The following is an 8,830-nucleotide window of genomic DNA, read 5'->3' as shown; positions in this document are numbered from 1 at the left end:
TATATTGAAACCATAAATCTAATAAAATAGATGATAGTGAAGGCATCAGTAAATTCCTAAAGTCATATGACCTGCCCAGATTGAGCCAGGAAGATATACATTTGCTACAGTCCAGCTGGGCAAATAACCGGGAGGTGACAAGCAACTTGAAGGTTGAAGCGGGAACTACTTTATTGGAAGTGAACTCAGCGGAACTGAGCGAGAACTCAAAGTAGTGGGCTCCTAAGGTAGCGGAACCGCTTCTCTGCAGGACAACAGAGGTATATATACCTAACTAATTACACACAGCTTGACTCAATTAACATCATCTAGATACAGCAGTCAGCCAATAAGGAATCCTCATCATTTTAATGGCTCGCTTGCATTGCTTAACAAACCACTCCTCCTGGCAAACTGCCAGGCTCCATCTTGACTTGATTTGCATCCGCAACATACATCACTTAAAGAGACCAATATCAAGTGAGGACCTAGAAGAAGTCATCAAAAAATCAGCAACCAAGAAAAACCCAGGACCAGATGGATATAGAGCCAAGTTTTAAAAGACTTCTCAGGAAGAACTAATACCAATACTCTTCAATCTATTTCAGGAAACAGAAAAAGAAGGAGTACTTCCAACTTCATTCTATGAGGCCAATATCACCCTGATTCCCAAACCAGAGAAAGAAACCTCAAAGAAAGAAAACCTCAGACCAGTATCTCTAATGAATATATATGCAAAAATACTCAATTAAATTCTGGCAAATTGAATACAAAAACATATAAAAAATATCATGCACCATGATCAGGTGGGATTCATCCCAGGTATGCAAGGTTTGTTCAACATATGGAAATCAATCAATATAATTCATCACATCAATAGACTTCAAGATAAGAACCATATAACCATCTCAATAGATGCAGAAAAAGCATTTGACAAAATACAGCACTGCTTTATGTTCAAAACACTGGAAAAACTAGGGATAACAGGAACTCATGTCAACATCATAAAGGCTATCTCTGCGAAGCCTCAGGCCAACATTATTCTAAATACAGAAAAAAGGAAGGCATTCCATCTAAAAATTGCAACAAGACAGGAATGCCCTGTTTCTCCACTTCTATTAAACATAGTTTTTGAAACACTGGCCAGAACAATTAGAGAGACAAAGTAAATCAAAGGGCTGTGTATAGGAAAAGAAGAACGTAAATTAGTACTATTTGCTGATCATATGATTCTACATCTAGAAGAACTAAAAAGTCCACCAGAAAACTTCTAAAACTAGTAAATGAGTTCAGCAAAGTAGCAGGATATAAAATCAACACCAATATATAAAAGGAATTTCTGCATATAAGCCTCTGAGACCGGAATGTGTGAAACTGCCCCATTCACAATAACCTGAAAAAAATAAGACACATGGAAATGAATTTAAAGAAAGTGGTGACAGATCTATAAAACAAAACCTACAAAACCCTAATAAGAGTCATAGAAGAAGAACTTATAAGGTATAAATGTCTACCTTGCTCTTTGCTAGGCAGAATTAATTTTATCAAATTGGCCATACTACCAAAACCACTAAACAGATTTAATGCAGTTACGATCAAAATCAATGACGATCAATGGTATTCCTCTTAGAAAGTGAAAACCAGATGAGATTTTCAGGGAGAGAACTAAGATGTTAGAGTAGAGGAGATACTGTGTCTGGGGGCTCTGCACATGGACCCGAGAAAACAGTCAAAATGCTTCTCCACCAGGTCCTGCCATGATGGAAAAACTACATTTCAGAGCATGTGACAGGACACCATACAGTGAACCTTTCACAGATTCTACCAGAGTGGGAAGCACAACGCAGAACCCAGAGGCTTTGCTTGCCAGTAAGATTCCAGACACCAGGCCCAAACCCGCAATCTGAACAGACGCGTGGACCACAATCTGCAGATCAACCTAGGATTCACCCCTTCCTGCTGCTACAATTCCCTTTGAAGAGTGGGGTGTTGTGTGAAAAAATAAGTAACACATTTACCAACACATGTTCTGGGAAACTGGGATCAGTGTTTGATGATACAACATCAGGATCCCTGCAGGCTGGTGTGGTGTGTGGATGCAAATTTGCCGATGACATGATCCTATACCTAGCAGACCCAAAAAATTCAACCAAGAAACTTCTAGAACTAGTAAATGAATCCAGCAAAGTGCAAGATATAAAATCAATACCAATAAATCAAAGGCATTCCTGTATATCAGTGACAAATTCTCTGAAATGGAAATGAGGACAACTACTCCATTCACAATATCCTCAAAAAAAAAAAAATACCTGGGAATCAACTTAACAAAAGAGGTGAAAGAGCTATACAATGAAAACTACAGAACCCTGAAGAAAGAAATAGAAGAAGACCTTAGAAGATGGAAGGATTTACCTTGCTCATGGATTGGTAGAATTAATATTATTAAGATGGCCATATTACCAAAAGCACTTTACAGATTCAATGCAATTCCCATCAAAATCCCAATGACATTCTTGCAGAAATGGAAAAAGCAATCATGAAATTCATCTGGAAAAACAAGAGACCCAGAATAGCTAAAGTAATTCTAAGCAGGAAGAGTGAAATTGGTGGTATCACGATTCCAGATTTTAAACTATACTATAGAGCAATAGTAACAAAAACTGCATGGTACTGGCACCAAAACAGGCTGGTAGACCAAGGGTACAAAATAGAGGACACAGAGACAAATCCACAAGATTACAACTACCTTATATTAGACAAAGGTGCTAAAACCATGCAATGGAGAAAGAATAGCATTTTCAACAATGGTGCTGGGAGAACTGGAAATCCATATGCAACAAAATGAAATTGAATCCCTTTCTCTCACCATGCACAAAAGTCAACTCAAAATGGATCAAGGAGCTAGGAATCAGACCAGAAACTCTGCATGTAAAAGAAGATAAAGTTGGCCCTAATCTTCATCATGTGGGGGCAGGCCCCAAATTTCTTAATAAGACACCTATAGCACAAGAGTTAAAACCAAGAATCAACAAATGGGACAAATTCAAACTAAAAAGTTTTTTTCTCAGCAAGAGAAATAATATCTGAGGTGAATAGGGAGCCTACATCCTGGGAACAAATTTTTACCCCTCAAACATCAGATAGAGCTCAATCTCTAGAGTATACAAAGAACTCAAAAAGTTAAACAACAAAAAAGCAAATAACCCAATCAACAAATGGGCCAAGGACTTGAACAGAAACTTCTCAGAAGAGGATATACAATCAATCAACAAATACATGAAAAAATGCTCACCATCTCTAGCAATCAGAGAAATGCAAATTAAAACTACTCTAAGATAACATCTCACTCCAATAAGAATGGCAGCCATTATGAAGTCAAACAACAATAAGTGCTGGCGAGGATGGGGGGAAAAAAGTACACTCATACCTTGCTGGTGGGACTGAAAATTGGTGCAGCCAATTTGGAAAGCAGTATGGAGATTCCTTAGAAAGCTGGGAATGGAACCACCATTTGACCCAGCTATTTCCCTTCTCGGGCTAGAGCAAAAAGACCTAAAAAGAGCATACTACAGGACACAGCCACATCAATGTTTATAGCAGCACAATGCACAATAGCTAGAATGTGGAACCAACCTAGATGCCCTTCAATAGATGAATGGATTAAAAAAATATGGCATTTATACACAATGGAATATTACTCAGCACTAAAAAATAACAAGATCATGGCATTTGCAGGCAAATGGATGGCATTAGAGCAGACTATGCATAGTGAAGTGAGCCAATCCCTTAAAAACAAATGCCAAATGTCTTCTCTGATATAAGGGGGGTGACTCAAAATGGGATAGGGAGGAAGAGCATGAGAAGAAGACTACCACTAAATAGGGAAGAAAGGTGGGAGGGAAAAAGAGGGAGAAGGAAAGTTGCACAGAAGATGGAAGGAGAAGCACATTGTTATACAGAATACATATATGATGTTCTAATGAGAAAAAGAAAAAAAGTGTGTCACATTAGATTAGATAGATAGAAAGGATGGGAGAGGAGGGGAGGAGTAAGGAGGATAGGAAGGGTAGCAGAATAGAATAGACAATATGATTGATGTATGTACAATCCATTTATGTATTATGTGTAAAAATACATTCTGCTGTCATGTGTGACTAAAAAAATTTAAAAATAAAGTAAAAAAAAAAGACAGTACAATGATCAAAAATAACAGTTTTTATTTAACCAGTTGTTTAATTTTTATGGTTGCTTGCTCTATAAAAAATAAAATTTAATAAAAACAATGTTATGGGTAAACTTAAAAAAAAAGAAAAATAAGTCATTAACCCAGCTTTAAAAAAAAGAAAGAAAGTAGTGAATCATGAGAGTTTTCTCCTTTAGAAATAATTCAAATGACCTTCCTAGAAAGAGTCAGCAGGTCTGGGGATACAGCTGAGTGGTAGTGGGCTGGCCTAGCATGCAGAAGGCCTTGGAGTTTAAAGCCCAATACTGCAAGAAAAGAAGAGGGAGGGAAGGGAGAAAAAAGAAGGAAGGGAGGGAGGAAGGGAGGAAGTAAAGAAGGAAGAAAAAAAGGAAAAAATGAAGAAAGGGAGGGAGGAAGGAAGGAAGGAAGAAAAAAGGGAGAGAACAAAAGCAGGGAAAGCAATGGGTCATTAAAGCAAAAGGGAAAGCAGTACAAATATAAATATATGACATAAAATCTGTTGAGACAGTTTAGAAAGCTTTAGAATTTGCATGACATCAAACTGAGTGGCATTATGACTGTATAGAAACTTAAGAAGCTCCACCTTGGCCTGGCCTAAACCAAACTCAGGGGTGGGAGGCATAGAGAGGACTCCTGTCTGGCTGGAGTGGAAGGGACTTGAAGCCGTGACACTTCAGGATGCACTGGTTAGGGAAGGAAGGGGCCAAGACTCCCCTGATGGGCACTTGAGCACCACAAGGCTCCTGGGAGTCCTTCACCCCAGCTCCCCACCATCACAACCCCCCCCCTTGCAGGGGTTCTCAGTGGTCTATTCCGTTGCCTGGTGCAGGTTTGAGTTCCTCACCAAACACCTGAGTGTTCACAGCCTACGTTGGCCTGCCTGGGCAGGCTGTGGTTGTGGTGGCAAGAGCCAAAGCCAACTTAGCTTGATGGAGGCACCAAGGACTGCCCTACAGCCATATTAGCCGGTGGTCCTGGAAGAAGTAGGCAGGGTTTTGGCAGCATTGTCTGAAGACATGAAGCCAGGCCCTAATCCTTATGGTGTTCCTTGGGAGTTGGTGATGTGTAGAGCTATTGGATGTTTTGCTCTTCTCTTGTTTTTGTGGAGAAGTTTTCAGTGTGTTAGAAGCAGGCTTTATGTGGGAAGAGAAAAACAGCTGGCTTTAAAACTTTCTAGAAGAATTGAAGAAAAATGTGAACTACTTGAAAAAGTTAGCCTTGTTCAAAAAGAGCTTGAAGGCTTAGAGTCAACTTTAAAGGGCAGCAGTTCTGAGAAGGGTCCAAGAGACGTCCCAAATTTGGAGGCAACCTATAAAAAGCTGCATAGGTCCAAACCTAGCCATGGGGATGAAAGACTCTTTCTAGAAAAACAGCTAGAAGAACAAAAGGCCAAACATTGTAAACAGGATGAAATCATGGCAGATATATCGAGAAGGATAAAGTCCCTTGAAGGTGAATCAGAATCAATGAGATCACAAATAGCTGAAACTAAAACAAACTTGAGACTGCTTCAAATGAGTGAGGAAGGACTTCAGCTGGCAATGAAGGAAGCCTTGGATGAATGTTCCCAGCTTCAGCGAAGTCAGAAACCGATCTTACAAGGAGACGCTGAAGCATGGAGGGAACAAGGATGTGTCCAATGTAAAGAGAGCACCACATTGGAAGACTCTCATTTCCATGCAAAACAAGTTCAAACTGATAAAGAAAATCACATGGAGTCTCTGACTGAAGGCTTGCTGAAGATGAAAGATAGGTCTTCTCCAACCAAGGGAGCCCAAACAGACATTGTGAACTTGGAATGGGGAATGACGAGTGAATCAGGAATTGGTGCTCACTTGGATGATGAGCCTAAAGGAGCTTTGAAGAAACTGGTTGATGGTGCTAAGCTAAAGGCCTCCTTAGAAACCTTAGAAGGACAAAGAAATCAAACTTGTGCTTTCTTATCTGAAGTAGAGAAAACAAAGGAAGACCTTAGAGAACAGATTAGAAGTCTGAAGACTGAACAAGCAACCTTGCTGTCAGAAAATACACGGCTTGAAGGTGAGAATGAGAACCTTCAGCAGAAATTTAAAGTCATGATGGAATGCTATCAAGAAAATATGATGAAACTCCATGGGAAACTCAGAGTAGAGGAAAATTACCGGGTGGAGCAAGAGGAGAAACTTTCCAAGGTCAAAGAAGAGATGGGCCATACAAGAGAAGAGCTGGAGACCTACAGAAACCGAGCCAAATATCTTAAAGAAGAATTGGAGAGAACCATTCAGTCCTGTCAGGGGAAGATTATTTACTCTGAGAAAAAAGCACATGAGAGTGAGTTGGCGGTTTGGATTGCTGAAAGAAACCTCCATTATTTCATGAAACAAAACGCTCGCAATAGACAAAAGTTAACTGAAAGGGAGCTTCAATTTGAACTTGTAGAGGAAGATCCCTGTGCACCTGGTGTTTCAAATGCAGCATTGGGCAGAAAGCATTCACCCAATGGTCCCTCACCATTGGGTCCTCCTTGGCAAGGTGGATGTTATTCGAATTATGGTAGACCATCGCGACCAGCAGAACTCAGAGGTTCTAATCTGCCTTCTTTGGATAAAGAGGATGGGCCTATGTCTTCAGAAAGTCAATCCAGTAGAAAGGAGACCAAAATCAATCTTGATGATTCCAATGTGCCTGATTCATCTCTCCCTGCTGAAAACCAAACAACTGGCTCCGGCTCATTTTTGGCACCTTTTCCTCCAGTCAGAGGTGAATTGTTTCCCGTGGACCCAAGGAGTCAGTTCATGAGAAGAGGACCATTTTTCCCTCCGCCTCCTCCAGGAAACAGGTATGGGGCACCTCGAGATTATTTTCCACTGGGCCCACCACCCCCTCCATTTTTTCCAATGCCAGATGTCTATGAATGGAGGTATTTTCCTCATGACCTTCCCCCAAGAGCTGGATTTCCTCCCCCCACCCCCGCATTCTGAAAGTAGAAGTGAGTGCCCTTCAAGCTTCATTCCGCCTTCAAGTGAGCCTGCTACTGAACATCAACAAGAAACCTGATGTTTTTGATCTCTCTTCAAAAATAATTTGACTTACCTCTCATTTTTAGTTTTTAAGTAATTGCTTTTACTTAAGTAAGTGATTATACTTTTGCTCCGATTGAAGCTAAATAAAACTATAATTCTTAGGATAGTATTTTGGAAATAAAGATGGTTTAAATATGATACTATGAGTAAATTATTTCCATTCTATTTTACTCTAAAGATTACAGCATTGAATTTGATTAATCCACTATTCTATAAACAACAATGGGATTTTCATGTATGTCATCTAGCCTTTGGGGATATTTTAAATGCCCAACAAAGGCAGTCCCTTTATAGAAAGAAGTGTATTTACTATGATTGTAGCAAATGTGAAAGGAACTTTATGCTTAATGAAAGATTTTCATTGATTTTCAGTCTTGTGGGGCATGTCAACTAGTTTTCCCATAAAACAATAACTAGAGCATATTAAGAGTAAACCAGAAAACACTACTAAACATGTCATGGAAGTAGGAGATCTCAAATACAAAGAAAGTTGCAGTTCTCAGGAAACATTTTGGAATTGGAAACCACAATTTAAACTCACTCTGTTCCCATTTTCCCTGAGTCATCTTGATGACTTCTTCTTCTTCTTCCTCCTCCCTCCTCCTCCTCCTCCTCCTCCTCCTCCTCCTCCTTCTTCTTCCTCCCTCCTCCTCCTCCTCCTCCTTCTTCTTCTTCCTATTTTTCTTTGTGTTCTTCATCTTTGAGTTCTTCTTCTACCTTTAATTAATTAATCACTCAATCAATCAATTAATTAATTGTTATGTGTTTCTGAGGATCCTACTCAGTACTTTGCATGTGCTAAGTGAGTGCTGTTCCACTGACTCACAACCCCAGTTCCTGTCTTTTATATTTTATGCCCATTTTCATGAAATTTAGAATTGCATTCTGCTGTGGTTCACTGATAAAGGTTTACCTAGTCTTTGGTTTTTGGGGAGATATTTGTAAAATACACATGAATTACTAGGACACTGAAATAAGAATCAGACACATAATTCTCAGCTTTTGGTATTCTTAGATTTGATACTCATAAAATGACTCTGCTAAACTACTTTAAGTTTTTTGAACTGCTCACTTTCAACTTCTATATCATTGCCAACAAGTGACAATTGGCCAACCTGCACCAATACACAGAGAACACTTTGAACAAGTTTTACCCAATAGAGACATGTATTAAAAATACCCTAACCATAGTTAAAGCTTTATTCAAATACTAAATATGCTCTCTAAATGTGTGTGTGCATGTGTTTATACATTTAAACCTAAAATGAATGCAGTAGTATAACCTCCTTCTTAAAAATAAGAAGCAGCTCTATTAAAACATTTGAAGCACAGTGAAGAATCTGCCTGATACTTGAGCCCAAAATTAATAGAAATGAAAAAAAAATCGGGTCTTGCAAAAGAAAGTCTACACTTTTAATAAATCTAATAATTCTGTTTTCCCTCAAGAGTCACACTGGTTGTCAAATCAGTCCTTACTTGCCAGCATAAAATATTACTTTCTCTAAGCGAGTGGATGAAAGTTCCGCAGTTATGGTCTGTATAAAATGAACTGATGATCACTCACTGATTGTTATCCAGAACTACT

The 8,830-nt window shown here is 39.2% G+C and overlaps 1 pseudogene; it reads left to right on the top strand.

Moving 5' to 3' along the window:
* The first annotated feature begins 5,142 nt into the window (after positions 1-5,142).
* LOC144253427 (melanoma inhibitory activity protein 2 pseudogene) lies at positions 5,143-7,219 on the top strand (annotated as a pseudogene).
* Positions 7,220-8,830: the final 1,611 nt, after the last annotated feature.

This window comes from Urocitellus parryii, chromosome 2, assembly GCF_045843805.1.
Source record: "Urocitellus parryii isolate mUroPar1 chromosome 2, mUroPar1.hap1, whole genome shotgun sequence".
Classification (NCBI taxonomy): domain Eukaryota; kingdom Metazoa; phylum Chordata; class Mammalia; order Rodentia; family Sciuridae; genus Urocitellus; species Urocitellus parryii.
This window is presented reverse-complemented; position numbering and strand designations above follow the sequence as displayed.